General features: G+C 39.0%; 1 protein-coding gene across 11 annotated transcripts in view; it reads right to left on the bottom strand.

The window, feature by feature from the left end:
- Sgms1 (sphingomyelin synthase 1) overlaps positions 1-15,473 on the bottom strand; it is a 248,832-nt gene that overhangs the window by 99,176 nt on the left and 134,183 nt on the right. For all 11 annotated transcript variants that reach the window (XM_013017174.1, XM_013017180.1, XM_013017178.1 and 8 more), the window contains one exon: positions 11,915-11,995. The gene's annotated coding sequence lies outside the window, so the exon portion shown is untranslated. The remainder of the gene's footprint in view (positions 1-11,914; positions 11,996-15,473) is intronic.

Here is a 15,473-nt window from a genome sequence, read left to right as displayed (position 1 = left end):
TCCCGCGAGGCCGGTGGGTGTGGCCGGGCGGCAGAGGGATTTTGGAATGCAGGGTGTGGCCTCGGCGAAAAAGAAATGAGTCAGCGAGTTCAATCCCAGCCAATAAGCAGGAGTGACTGTGGGTGAAGGCGGAACTTTCTTTTCCTGATTTCTATCAGGCTTAGCCACCTTCCCGGCCTTTTCTTCCTTTAAGCCTTTAACTACTTTAATGTAACGGCTGGAAAGGGGAGCTGCCCTTGTAAAACTTCCATGAAAGCAAGGATTCACCTGGTTAAGATGTGTACTTCATAGGGGTGTCCATTCGCATCTGCCAGGGAAAGTTCCTGGGCCAGGCAAGGGACTCCCAGTGCAGAGAACCAGACTGGGGTCCCATTTCTGGCTCTGTATGGCCCCAGCAAGGCATTTAACCTGCTGAAGGGAGGGGGTTAAAAGTCCCACCTCACAGCTTGTCAGACAAGGATTTTATGAAATAACACATGCAAAGCATTTATTGAGCTCAACAAATGACCTTAGAAAATGCTCTAAGACATGGCCTTCTCAGTCTTGAACCAGACTCTAAAACTCTTTTTAAACTACCCCATAATGCTTTCATTTCTCTTATGATCAAATATCCAAAGAATTTTAGAGCTGAAATAGTTCTTTGGTGTTACCTGGTCTATTATTCAACCCATGAAAATTTTAAGCAGTTTATGGTTTAGGATGGCGCGGGGGGGGGGGGGTGTTTTGTTTTGTCTGTTTTCTGGACAGCACTAGAGAATGAGCCCTGAGTCTACAACTTGAGCCTTGCCTCCAGTCCTGGTATTCTTATACAATGGTATATTAAGGGGGGGTGGGGGGAAGAGGTCTTTGTTGCAATTATTTCATTTTGGCCATAATTAAATAAAAATTTTAAAGAGTAATCTGAAAACATTCAAGTCACTATACCCTGAACATTATTTGAGGATAAAAATATTTAAAAGAAATTTTAAGTAGTTGGAAACGACTTAAAGTATAATAGACTACTAAACTAATTCTTGAGGTCCTCTTAAGAAATCAGTTCATCATTAATGACTGTAAGAGAATTTCTAACAGGAAGAAAAGATACGGGTTAAATTACAAATGAAACAATCACTTTGGAGACGATCTCATATTTAACTTTCTCATATTTCTTTTCATTCCCCAAGCCAAGATTTCTTCAAAACTCTCTTTAGCCCAAGACAAGATCTAAGGTGAAATGTTGCTCTTTTCTCCAAGGCAGAGGGGAAAATAGGAAGAACACTGCACAAGGAGTCAGACCCAGCTCTACCATAAGTGACTAGGCAACTTGCTTCATCTTTCTGAAAACTTCCATGAGTTCTCCCAGCTGGGAGACTAACCTGTGTTTTTGAGCAGAAGCAAGATGGATCAATAGCCTAATGCTATCCTTAACAACAGAAATCAAAATAAGAAGCTGGGCCTGTACCCTCAATGAAGCTGATACATCACTCTTGATTCTCATATTTCTCATAAAGGTAATTTTATTCTCCTAGAATGAGATTTAACTTGAAGCAAAATCTTAAATCTATCTGAGGTCTCTTCCTCACTCATGGCAATTCATCATCAACAGGTATAAGAAGGCTTCACTCACACCTGTACCATCTTTCCATTATGCTCTAGGCCTTAGTCCTTTCACACACATTGAGGGTGGGTGTCTCTTAACTATTGGTTCCAGCTGGCAGACACCTCCCTTAAGCCTACTGACACATCATCGTTGCCACATGGCAAATGGCAAAAGTTTAGCATGGTATCATGTCATAAATCTTTCATCTCAGTCAATAATTATAACTTTATGTAGTAGAGGTCAAAAGCAAACCAACTGACTTTATAGGTAACTTTCTCCAAATGTTTACTTCAATTTATTTATATTTTTATTGATTTTCTAGTTGCAAATGATTACAATGAATCACACTAAGTAAACCAATAATACATTGGCTATTATACCAAGAACAGCAGTTATTTTATTTTTAGAGGACAACATAAAACTTGTATGTGGAAACAACTCAATAAACTCCTTAACACCAACTGAAAAATATAGTTATATTGGTGAGTATAGCAGTACACAGATACGTTGAGATCTACTGCTGAGGAGCACACACAGGAAATCTATTGTTTAGGACTCAGTCAAACTTGAAATTCAGAGTAGGAGCTCCATCCAGAAAGAAGGCCTCATAAATTTGATCAACTGTGATCAGAACTTAGATCCTTATAGGATATTTTCTATTACTTCTGTGCTTCAGAAACAAAAGGGACACCAATACCATAAGGATAGAATTTCCTCACAAGTGAAAAGGGGTGATTGTTTCTAAGATACTTTTGGAGGAACACACAGGCTCAATGATGTGACATTGAAAATCATTTAGAAACCCACTTCCACCTCTCTCTGCAAACCCACACGTGGTCTTTGAGAAGCTAGTAAAGAACCCATCCATCTATGCCAGATTTTTACCTCCACACCTTGGCCCACACCATTCCTTTTGTCTGCTGAGTGTCCCACACTACTCTTTTTACTACTTAGACCATTTAGGATCCACTCAAACTCTCCTCCTAGTATCCCCTCATTAACTAAAGAATTGGGTATCTCCTCTCCTCTCCTTTTCTTTCCTTTCTCCTCTCCCCTCCTTTCTTCTCTTCCCTCTCACATCCCCAAAATCCTTCAGAGCTAATTCTTTTTTCTGTTTGTACTGGTACTGGGGCTTGAACTCAGGGCCTCACACACTTGCTTGGTTTTCTCACTGCTCTACTTTTCTGCCAAGACTGGCTTGAAACCTCAATCCTCAGACCACAATTTCCTAAGTAACTAGGATTACAGGCGTGAGCCACCAGCAACTTGCTGATCATTTGGTGTTGTGGTTCACAACCCAACACATAGTGCCTTTGTGACATCCCTGACCTTTTTCTCTCACCAGATAGAGTCCTCTGAGGAACAGAGTGATTCAGAGGTTTTAAATCCCCAGTTTTAGGAGATTCTGAATACTCATTGTGGTTGATCTAATGATGTTTAAGTTATAGAACAGCCACAATGGAGAAGGAAAACCTTTGACTGCTAGCACATCAAGAATAAACAATTATTATAGTTGTTCAAACCAGTTGGCAAACAGAACTCAAGTGGCAGCTGTGTTTCCTTGCACTTTACATGTTCCAACAATGCAGAATGCTACTGGGAAAGTACATCCAATACTTCCTAAAAGGAAATGAAGTTTACAGAACAGTATGTCACACCAAATCTCAGTTCCCCAAACACTAATGCATCAAAATGAACAGAGGTAGTGAGTCATTCCATGTTCCTTTCAAGTAAGGAACAGTTACATGCACCTCTGACAATTTGCCAGGGCACTAATTCCTCCTAACATATAAACATGTCTCTTGACACACTTATTAGAACCACAAATATCTCCCTGTTTAGTACACCAAGATGGCTTCAGTAATAAAATTAGAGGTAGCAAAGAACAGTTCTTTAAGACAACTTTAACTTCTAGAACCATAACAGGCATGAATTTGTTTCAATGGTTAAAGCTAAAAGTTATATGACAATAGTATCAGAGAACATTTTATCAAGACTCATTACCACACATACCCACAGTCAGTAGATACCTTTAATTAGTGTGAATATATTTCTGCTTTTATGACAAGTGGTAATAAAAAGCTATGTAGTAAGTCAGCTTCCCTACTAACCAATTAAATATTTTATTGTAATTGCCTATGACAAAGACACCAATAAATATTTTGAGTATAAACAACCAAAATGAATTAGTCAGCATTCTTTCACTTAAAGGTAACAGAGATGGCACCAGAAGCAACACAAGCAAAAGCAAGGTACAACACAGTGACCTGAAATAATCAGCAAACCGAAAGGCAGGTAGCTTAGCTGAGCCTTGGGACCTTCCCAAAATAAACTCCATCAAAATAAGATGGCATCTTTGCTTCTACAAGTTGGCTTTGTTGGCCTTTCCTGAAGTCTGCCTTCTTCTAACTTCCAGATCTGAAACTAAGAAGCATTACTCTTCTTTTCACAGATGGGATTTTTTAAATGCTCCAGACTCACATCTGGTCCAGTTAGGGGCCATGCACCACAGATGATCTGGTCTGCCTACACAAGGATCATCTAGATGGACTGGCAGGAAAAGCAGTAAATTACCAGAAGAAGGTGGGTCTGCTAGAAGTAGCAACAAGGTTTCATTTTCCTTCTAAAAAAAGTAGGATCATCTACCAAGAAATTTCATTTTATGCCTAATGTGAAAGCTTATCCAAGTAGAACTCCACCTGGTAATAAATTATATTCTAAAAGTACACTTCTAGGTCTAAAGTTAATGAACTCTAGCTCAGCTCTTGGAGTGCACTTCAGTGGAGACACTATGTCTCCAGTGTAGAGGCTGGTCTTGACAGTCTTTAAATGCCTATTTAATTCATGGCTGGTATGAAATGTAATGTCAATAACATTTCTAATACTGCACTCAAACTCCATTCATAACATTGTACCTAAAGGAAATTCTACCTAGAACAAGAAAAGCAACATTAATTCTAATTTATTCTGTGTACTAGGAATAATAGTGGCTTCTGTCTTACATGCAGTATGTTTCACATAATCCATGTTTCACCTAAATCCATATGCAACACCTGCAAAGCAGATGTTGACAACTACACAGAACCCATAATAAGGCTGAGAGTCAAAAAGGCTATCCATGTCTGGGTCAATGGCACATCATGTCATAGCTGTTTCAAAACCACATGTGTCTGGCCCCTCAGCTTAATACTCAAGAGCAGCTAAATGGGATGGCTTTACAGATGAGGAACTAAGGCCAGATGACTCATATTCTGTGCAAGTACCTAAAAGGAGAACAGCCTAGTGGACAGTGACACTCACTAGCCAGACTTTAACATCCTATTTCCTAAGGCCAAATAAGTGTTTTTCTAAGGAAGTTTTAAATTCATTCATACTTTTACACAAAAATCATCTAAAAATTAAGGATTGATTAACAGTAATTTCACTAAAATTTTCTTTTGACCTATTTTATGAAAAAACGCTATCCCTATATTCTCAAGTATATTTTATTTTTTACCAGTCCTGGGGCTTGAACTAAGGGTTTGGGCACTGTCCCTGAACCTCTTTGTGCTCAAAGGTAGCGCTCTACCATTTGAGCTACAGCACCACTTCCAGCTTTTTCTGAATAGTTTATTGAGACAAGAGTCTCATGTACTTTTGTGCCTGGGCTAGCTTCGAACCACAATCTTCATATCTCAGCTTCCTGAGTAGCTAGGATCAGGGACGTGAGCCACCAGTGCCCAACTCTTTTAAGAGAAAACCAAAGTAAAGAAAGAAGAAGAGCCGGGCTCTGGTGGCTCACGCCTGTAATCCTAGCTACTCAGGAGGCTAAGATCTGAGGATCATGGTTCAAAGCCAGCCCGGGCAGGAAAGACCGTGAGACTCCTATCTCCCATAAACCACCAGAAAACCGGAAGTGGCGCTGTAGCTCAAGTGGTAGAGCGCTCGCCTTGAGCTGAAGAGCTGAGGGACAGCGCCCAGGCCCAGAGTTCAAGCCCCACGACCGACAAAAAAAAAAAAAAGAAGAAGAAGAATCTTTATTTTAGCTGTGAACACAGCAGCATGAACTGTGTTTTTTGTACCCTTAACACTTTTTTTGATCACACAGTATTTACTAAATACAAGAGAATATAGTTAATATATTTGTCTTAAAACATAACATTAAGATAAACACTCAAGAAAACACCAGACTTAAGAGAATATATTAAACATATTTGTCCTAAAACAGGTTAAGAACAACATTTAAGAACCCACCAAAAGATTAGAATAGACAGTCAACAACAACAAAAGGAACCACCATACTTAAATCAGAGAGCATTCCCAATACACCCTGACAGTTATTGTAGTGTTCCTTCTCCAGGAGGCTGATGACCATTTCTTTCCATGTATATTTACCAAAAGAAGTTTGAAGAGCTCTATGCTAAAATTTGACTTTGATAGTAAATTACCCTGTGTATCAAAGTAGAGGTACTCAGAAGTAATGGGACAGAAAATAGCCGAATTCATTCACAAAGGAAGGGAAACAGCTAAACTACATAGTCTTAACATAGAACTCACTAGTCACACATTCCTCTATGAGCTCCTAATTTCACTCCATGGATTCAAGCTAGAACTAGTTCCCAGGAGTATTTAATTAAGTTAGATCTCCTTGACATGTCAGGTCATCACATGTCTGCCCCTCAAATTATGAGAGATCACCTCCAAATTAAGGTACTGTATAATCAAAGCAAAACAAACTGGTTCAGCAATAACCATCTAAAGACAAAGGAGCAGACCAATTAACAACAATGAACTCCACTTCATACAACATGGAAAAGAGGACCATTAACTGGAGGGGAGAAAATAAATCAAAGAAAACACAACTGGCAAAGGGCTTAATTTTGTTTCAATAGTATATTAAGCAATTTATGACAGGAAACAAAAATTAACACATCATCTGTGAAATTAGAGGGCCTATGATATACGTCAACTAAGGACACATACTGTCAACAGGTGAATCAGTGCAAATGGAGAATGGGAGGGTTTAAATGATACTATGAAGACATGGTCAAGAGGAAGAGGAACAAGGAAATGAAGCTGAACTAACAGAAAGCAATGACACTGAAATACCCAAAGAGTATGGGGTGGGGTTCCCACAGCCAAATGAGCACAACTCACAGAATACCAAAGCCTCCCTGTCCTCAAGTGGAGCACCTTCCTTGCTCCACAGCAACATGGGCACACAGAACCTTTACCATGCATATAACCTCTGGTCAAAGTTGAAGTCTGGTCTTATGCAATCCACAGGGAATACTCTGAATATGAAAAGGAAGCTTTGGGAAGAGTGTGGAGGGAGAGAGCAGGGAGAGGGAGAGAGAGAAGAGAGGGAAAGGGAGGTAGAGAGAGGTGTGTATATATATATGAGAGAGAGAGAAAAAATGTGTAAGCTTGTTCTGGAAATACAGATGTACTGTTTGAGGGGAGAAAAGAGGAATATAGGAATAGTAGTATAGGCAGAATGATATTGCAGAAGCAAATAACGCCAACAATGCAGAGATTACTGACTCCTGTTGTAGTTTTACTTTTTTAAAATTTTATTGTTGGGGGGACGGGGGAGGATGGGAAGGGGAAACAAAGGAAGAGGCAACAATGCTTGATAAGAAATGTACTCATTATCTTGTCCATGTAATTGTAACCCCTCTGTACAGTATTTCCACAATAAAAAAAGAAAAAAATGTTATTGTTGAGGTGATGTACAGAGGGGTTATAGTTACATAAGTAAGATAGTGAGTACATTTCTTGTCAAACATGTTATTCCCTTAAACTCTTTTATTTGCACTGGAATCCATGTTCAAAACCCATGATTCCGAAGAAGGCAGGACAGAATGCAAGACTATAAATGTACCCATCTGAAGGCTGCAGTCCTGGCAGCAATCTAACAAGAGAAATCCTTTTTTTGGAGGGGAGGGGGCTTGAACTCAGGGCCTGGGTACTATCCCTGAGTTTAGTTTTTGCTCAAGTTAGTGTTTAACTACTTTGAGCCACAGCTCTACTTCCAAAAAATTCTTATTGACTTGGGATGTTCAGAAGCAACAAGAGATTCATCCTTAGCGAAAGATGAAAATGTAAGTCAAAAGGTGCTGTGACAAAAAAATAATTCTATTAATTCTTACTGCTGTGTTTGTTTTTAGTTACTAAGGATACCTTCAATCAAACTACTTAAGCCTCATGGCAGTCTTCCAAAATCCAGGCAAAATACTCAGATATTAACCATGAGCTTCCAAACGAAATGAACAAGAATTAATTTTGCAATAATCCCCTGATTTGGCAGGGACTATAAATACCTTTTGTTTTAAGAGGAAATAAGGCAATTGAATATTTAAAGATTATGTAAGACTGATTCAGGAAATTGACACAAATGAATGTTTAGAAATATCCAAGGCATTTTAAGGTTTAATAAAGTGTTTTGAGAACTAGGTGGGTGAAATTTAAAATAAAAACAAGCACCATAATCTTAGCTGTTACTTAGCAATTCCAGGCTTCAATCAATCTCTTCTAAAGAACAAACTAGAAAAAAAAAGACTAAAGAAACTGTTTCTAGAATAAACACAGATACGTATCTCAGCATTCTTTCTTTTCTCCATTTTACTCTTGAAAATGTTACTCAAGATAGATGAAATTTAAGCTGTTCAGTTTGGTCTTTCTTCTCTGGGGGAAATTTGCTTTTCATTAAAGAGTAAAGTTTTTTGTTTTTTAATAATTTTTATTGTGATTGATTACATAAATTTCACAGTATTATGAGATAGTGATACTTAAAATCACAAACACTTTTTAACCTTCACGAGGCAAATTGTCATTATTGTGATCTATAAAGTTTGTGAATTCTATGAGCTTTTGACAACTATTTCTTCCACATCAGGTGATAAGTACATTTCTTTCCTTTTGCTCAGTGTAAGCTGTTCCCTCTTTCCCCCTCATTCCCTCCCTCCCATTGCTGCCCTTGAGTTGGTTAGTTTGTTTTGATCAGTGTCCAGTTCCCATTTCCCTCTGATTCTGTGTTCTCTTCCTAACTTCCCTCAAATGGACGCATACATACCATATATGTGTTTAAGAACATGGGGTCTTTTAGTAATGATACGACAAACTTAGTGGAGGTCCTTTGTTTCTCAAGCCTGTTTATTTTATCACATCTCCTTGCATTTTGGATTTAGCAACCACTTATTAGCCGTTTGTCTCTTTGCTCTTGGCTTACCTCACTCAAAATGATTTTTTTCTAGTTCCAACCATTTCCCTGCAAATGCCATTATTTTGTCTTTTCTAATAGCTACATAATATTCCATTGTATATAGGTATGACAATTTTTGGATCCATTCATCTGTAGTGTAGCATCTGGGTTGTTTCCATATCTTGGCTATTGTGAACAGTACTTCAATGAACATGCAGGTGCATCTGTCCTTGTATCCTGGTTCCTGTGGCTCAGGATAGATGCCTACGAGTGGTGTGGCTGGGTAGGGAAGATCTATATTTAGCTTTCTGAGGACCCTCCAGACTGCTTTCCAAAGTGGTTGTATTAGGGTACATTCCCACCAGCAGTGAAGTAGGGTTCCTCTTTCTCCGCATCCCATCCAGTATTTGTCCTTGGCTGAATTTAGGATGTTGGCCATTCTGACTGGGGTAAGGTTGTATCTCAGGGTTATTTTTATTTGCATTTCCTTTACAGCCAGGGATGATGAACATTTCCTCATGTGTTTGCCATTTTTATCTCCTCTTCTGAGAAGTCTCTCTTTAGCTCCCTTGCCCATTTAATGATTGGTTTGTTAGATTTGGGAGGGATTAGTTTCTTGAGTTCCCTGTATATAATGGATATTAGGCCCTTGTTTGATATATTGCTAGCAAATATATTTTCCCAATTGGCTGTCTTTCTAGTTTGGTTGCTAGTTCTGCTGTGCAGAAACTTTTTATTTTAAGGTAGTCCCATTTGTTGAGTCTCTCTCCAATTTGTTGTGACCCTGGGACTCTGTTCATGAAGTTCCTGCCTGTGCCTTTAAGTTTGTGTCTCTCCTACTCTGTCCTGCAGTAGTTTCAGAGTTTCAGGTTTGATGCCAAGGTCTTTAATCCATTTTGAGTTGATGTTAGTGCATGGTAACAGGCTGGGGTACACTTTTAGTTTTCTGTATGTGGCCACCCAGTTTTCCCAGCACCAATAGTTGAAGATGGTATGCTTTTTCCACTGTATGTCTTTAGCTCCTTTGTCGGATATCAGCTGACTGTAAGTATGTGGTTTTTATTTCTGGACCTTCTAATCTATTCCATTGGTCTTCAAGTCTATTTTTATGCCAATACCAAGCTGTCTTTGTCCTTATGGCTCTATAGTAGAGCTTGAAATACAGTATCATGATCCCTGTTGCATTGTTTCTTTTGCCTAGAATTGCTTTGGCTATTACAGGTCTTTTGTTGTTCTACATGAATTTTTAGATTGTTTTCTCTATTTCAGTAAGTATATCACTGGGATTTTAATAAGAACTGTATTGCATTTGTATATCAATTTTGGCAGTATGACCATTTTCACTATATTAATTCTGCCTAGCCAAGAACATGGAAAGTCTTTCCATTTCCTGATGTCCTCTATGGTTTCTTTCTTTAGGCGTTTATAGTTTTCATTAAATAGTTCCTTTACATCTTTGGTTAGGTTAATTCCTAGGTATTTTTTGAGGTTATTATGAACGAGGTTGTTTCCTTTATTTCCCTTTCTGCTTGTACAAATAAAGCTTAAAGTTTTGAATCAATGGCAAAGCTTCATGCAGTGGCTAGTTGAAATGAACTCCACTCACACTTTTAAGAAAAGAGATTTAAATTCTAAATTGGCCTTAGCATTTATCTTTGGTTGCAGAAGGCATGTGGCATGATAGCTTAGGTTATGCCAAGTATTGATTCAAAAACAAACTTTGCTGTTAACAACCAAACCAAACTCACCACAGTTGCTGAGACAGATCACTGACAAACTGTAGCTTCAAAATATCTTAACAGGAAACCAACAATTAGCAGTGTGCTACAGACAGCTAACATCAGTCCACTAGAGCCAACTATCAATTTCTGGGAATTATTAGTAAGGTGGTTATTAAACACAGCTATTGTTAAAAGTTAAATTATACAGGGCTGGGGGCATGGCTCAAGTGGTAGAGCAGTTGCCTAGGTTTAATCCTCAATACTATATAAAGAAAGGTTATATATATTGAGTTTTTAATTATACTAAAACAAAGATAACGAATGTTCAGTACCCATATACTCATCACTTGTCAATTATTTCACTAATACCCAAGCTCTTGATGCTATTTGCAATTACTATGTCTTGCTGGCACAAAACTATACAGTGGCATGCTAGTGTGCTACTTCCTAGTTCTCCTTTGTCGCCTCATTGGTAGTATAGAATCAGCTATGATGGGAATATTCACACTCCAGAAATCTGTGAGCATTACAAGCCCTACTGGAAGAGCTGACCTGGCATTTTTCTACATTTGCTTCCTATAGTGTTAATCAGCAATATTTCACAGAAGCCATGGTGCTTGAACTGGCCAGTTTTTTGAGTTAGAATAAAGGCTTGTAAATTAAAAATCATGATACAAACATAAGGACAGAAAGCATCTACATTTCTTGTAGCTCTAAAATGTACCACTGATAGTCCATTTCAGACTAAAAGTACTACGACTAGATTTTCATTTCAAGAGAACTATTATCAAATCCAATACACAAATGAGTCAGCTGAGGTTCTGCAAGCTTGAGTAACTGCTAACGTTTACAAAAGCACATCAGCTCTGGGATGTCTGACTCAAAAATACCTGATCTTTCCACAATGCTACCACATGTACTATCAGTGTCACTGGTACAATGAAACCAAAATCAACCACAATAACGGTCAGATAATAAACAAGCATTAATAGGGAGAAGGTCTAGACAAAGTACCTAATCTTCTTCATATTCATCAAGTGCAGTCATATTATTTCTAAAACATACCTGCAAAAGCTATTTGAGTGGGAAATAGGAACCAAGGAATACCTGAGACCTGAACATGGCCATTCCAAGTTTCATTTAAATGTCCACCTGGTGTAAGGAATCTTCTTTTAGTTTTTTAAACACTTTTGCTATACCAACCAAACCAATGAACCCAACTCAAAGTGACACATCCCTATCAAGAAAGATGTACAGAAAAATAAGATTTCTCAAATGTTAGTATGCATTCTGAAGTGTCTGAATATTGACTTTTAAGAGAAATTTTGAATATTTTCTCTTTCACACTTTTCAATTATTTTACCATGGCCTCTTAAAGACAATCATTCAGTAATTAAAAGAATTCCAAAAGACTAATAAAAATTTACTTACAGATTATTTAGGAAAACTCTTGTCATCTTGGCTTCCTATAAGCTACCAGCTTCTCCCACTGTTCCGGTACATTTCCATCACCTGTCATGAGAGGAAAGTATCTGATGAATTTCATGTATCATAAAGGCCATTTCTTAGTTTCCACTACAGCAATCTTTTCTTCATTTATACATAAAACACAGAGAAAATTATTATTGTCTTTTCTGTTCTCAGAAGCTTCTTCTGTTCCCAGAAGCAAAGGAAATAGAATAACAGCATAGAATATCATTCTAAGGGGGGTAAAAACACAAACATAATTTCTACTGTTGGTGCTGGAACACATCTCAATGAGTTTTCAGGAAATGATTTACAAGTTCCCAGAAGGAACTGATAACCCACTTTCTTGCCCTCTTTTCCCTTCCAGCCCTCCAAACTTCTTAAAAGTGAGTGGGAGCAGCAGGCAAGCTTGACAACAAGGGCCTCCCTCCAGTTCTTTCCAACCTGGACCCTGCTGGCTGCCACTCAGTAGACAGGAAAGGGTCACTTCTCTCTGTCCAGATTCTTTGTACCTGGAATCCATGTTTTAATTTCAGAGAAGGAGATGTGAAACTTCTGAGTTCTCTAATTCTGCTTTTTATTTTCCCCCTCTTCGTGGGGACCAGTGTTTGTACTCAAGACCTCACAGTCGCTTGGTTTTCTTGCTCAGCTGGTACTCTACCACTATCTAGCATTGCTCAACAGAACAACATAGGCCTTCTATTTATACTGAGATCTAAAAATGTTGCTTTGACAGGAGAAATGGTATCAGAGATGTTAAATATTCTGGAGGAGGGGGATAGGAACTAACTTCGATGGCACTCTAAAGTTCCTACCTCCAAAAGCTAAGCTCTGTGCCAAGGGGAACAAATAACACTATATGAAACACTCTTACTAAATATTTGATCCATTTTCAAAAGCAATGCACAGAACACTTTATTAAGCAAGCTGAGCTGCTCCTAAAATAGGCTACTCTCCCTTATGAATGATGTGCTTTTCTTAATGAAGTAGAGGAGAAAATCACAAGGGCTGGCACAGAACCTTGTACAAGCAAGTGTATTCTACTGCTTAATATATCTCTATTCCTAAATGCATCCATTCAATAAATAGATGTATTGGGGATGTCTCCAATACCAAAGCAATGTGGTAGGTGTCAGGCCTCTACCTCAGAATATAAGCAAATAATGCTTGCTAAGATTTTCAGCATAAGTAACCACATCAGGCTCATGCTTGTAATCCTAGCTACACAGAAGGCTAAGATCTGAGGACTGTGGTTCAAAGTTAGCCCAGGCAGGAAAGTGCAGGAGAATCTTATCTCCAATTCACTACTAAAAAGCTGGAAGTATAGATGTGGCTCAAGTGGTACTGAAGAAAGGAGGCCAAAGGAGGCCAGGTCTGGCTGGTACCATATTGGCCACATGGTGGATGGTAGGGTTTGGCATCTTGTCTTCATGCTGGAGGAAGGTACCCCCCCCACCACCTGTCTCCCAGGTAATGGGTATTCCAAGACCCCTGGAAGCAGGGGCAGGCATTTGGCTGATAGGTTACTGAATCTGTCAGTCTAGTGCCTGGGACTGGGAATTTCCTGAGGATCTGCCCCCTGCACCTAGCTATTTAGGTCTGGACCAGCCTAGCCCCTGGACTCCATGCCATGTGTGTCTCTGTGGTCATGTCCTGTGTCCTGTCTCCTGGCTCGTCTCCAGTCATCATGGAGTCCCAATTCAGCTCTCCATTGGAGCTGAGTAGGCTTGTTGGTATTGTTTTTGTTATTTCTTTCCTCTTTAGCATGTTTCCTAGCTGTGTTACATGTATGTGCATGCTGCAAGCCTTTGTAACAATTGGCAGCCTACAGCCTATTAATTGTATAATAAAAACTCCAATATTCTGTATTTTAAAGTGTAGCTTCTGGAATGATTTAACTTACAATGGTACATGCTGCTAGCCTTGAGCAAAAAAAGATCAAGGGCAGCATCAAGGTCCTGAGTTCAAGTCCTAGGACTGGCATACACACACACACACACACACACACACACACACACACACGCACGCACACAAAGCACCAAAGAAATGAGCAATCACTGCAGAGAGAATTATTTCTACTATGTATTGGGGAAAAGGGTGAGGATTTTAAGTATTCAGACTAGAACTTTTTTCTCCTAGAAAGTTGTATTTAAAAAACAACAACTTGTTTTCCTGTCTGGTGGCACTGCTAGTGAGACAGCAGTGGGAATTATTCAAAAGGGTTATAACACCCCCAGGTCATATTCACCGTAGAACTAGAGTGGTGAAACTACCAGCAGCATTAAAGCAATTAAGTGGTTAAAAGTAATCTTTCAAGCCAGGCGCTAATGGCTTATACCTATAATCCTAGCTACTCAGGAGGCTGAGATCTGAATATCTCAGTTTGAAGCCACATCAGGCAGGAAAGTCCATGAGACTCTTATCTCCAATAAACTACTCAGAAAAAGCTGAAAGGGGCACTCTGGCTTAAGTGGTAGAGTGCCTGCCTTGAGCATAAAGAGGCTCTGAGCCCAGGCTCTGAGTTCAAGCCTCAGGACCAGCAATAAAAAAATAAAAAACAATAGCCTTTCACTGAACATTTTCCTTCTCAATCCTTTTCTTAGTACAAGGAATACATATATGTTTAAAATGAAGCAAAGATAAATAAAGACCTATTTTCTACCATGAACTTAAACCTCTACAGGTATTTTCTTATTAAGCTTGGCTATCACTTAACCCTTGAACATCTCAAATACATCTTAATGCTTTGACCCACATTACTAAGTACCGCACGCATTTCTAAAGGCAAAAACAGTACATGCTATTTTTTTCACATGCTACATGTACTTCTAAATGTTTCACCTGACTTATTCGCTTAATCTGGAGAAAAGCATTATGGAGAATATTACTATTACTATCTAGTTTTAGAGATGAGAAGCTGAGATAGAGTTGATGAGAAAACTGGCCCAATAATGCACCAACACAGCAGAATATACATTCATTAATCATTCAACTAAGTCTGAGTAGGAAGCCTCCCCAGGCTTCAAGCTCTCATTTGGATGAGTTCCTTAGCCTGTCACTCTAGCCTTCTCCTGACAAGGAATAAATGGTACCAGCCATGAGTAGTGGTGAAGGCTTGGATTGTCCACAGGTGTTACTGCAGGCTGCTCCCTCCCATAGTGTGAGAGGGAAAGTGGCCTCACTTCAGCACAAAACACCAGAAAACCATTGGGTTGCCATCCTCCTCAAGCTTTTGATATCTTAATTTCTACCTGGTGGCCTCTCCAAACTCTAACATGATTTTTTAATGCCCAACTAGGTCTCTGTAGAAAAGGCTAAATATTTCTTTCACAGCAAAGAAAAGCAAATTTCCAAAGGGATATGAGAACACAATAAACCCAGTCCTGCGATCTGTCTGCACATGGAGACATGGAAAAACTTGCTCCTCTTACTCACTATGTCTAGTGCCTTCTAGATATCAAGGAGTTCTTTACTTCCTTGTCTATGAGTGAGTGACCCCAAAATTCTGCCTCCCTTCCTTATA

This window comes from Dipodomys ordii, unplaced genomic scaffold (genome assembly GCF_000151885.1).
Source record: "Dipodomys ordii isolate 6190 unplaced genomic scaffold, Dord_2.0 Scaffold34, whole genome shotgun sequence".
Lineage (NCBI taxonomy): Eukaryota > Metazoa > Chordata > Mammalia > Rodentia > Heteromyidae > Dipodomys > Dipodomys ordii.
Note: the sequence above shows the minus strand (reverse complement) of the source record. Positions and strands in the feature narration are given on the sequence as shown.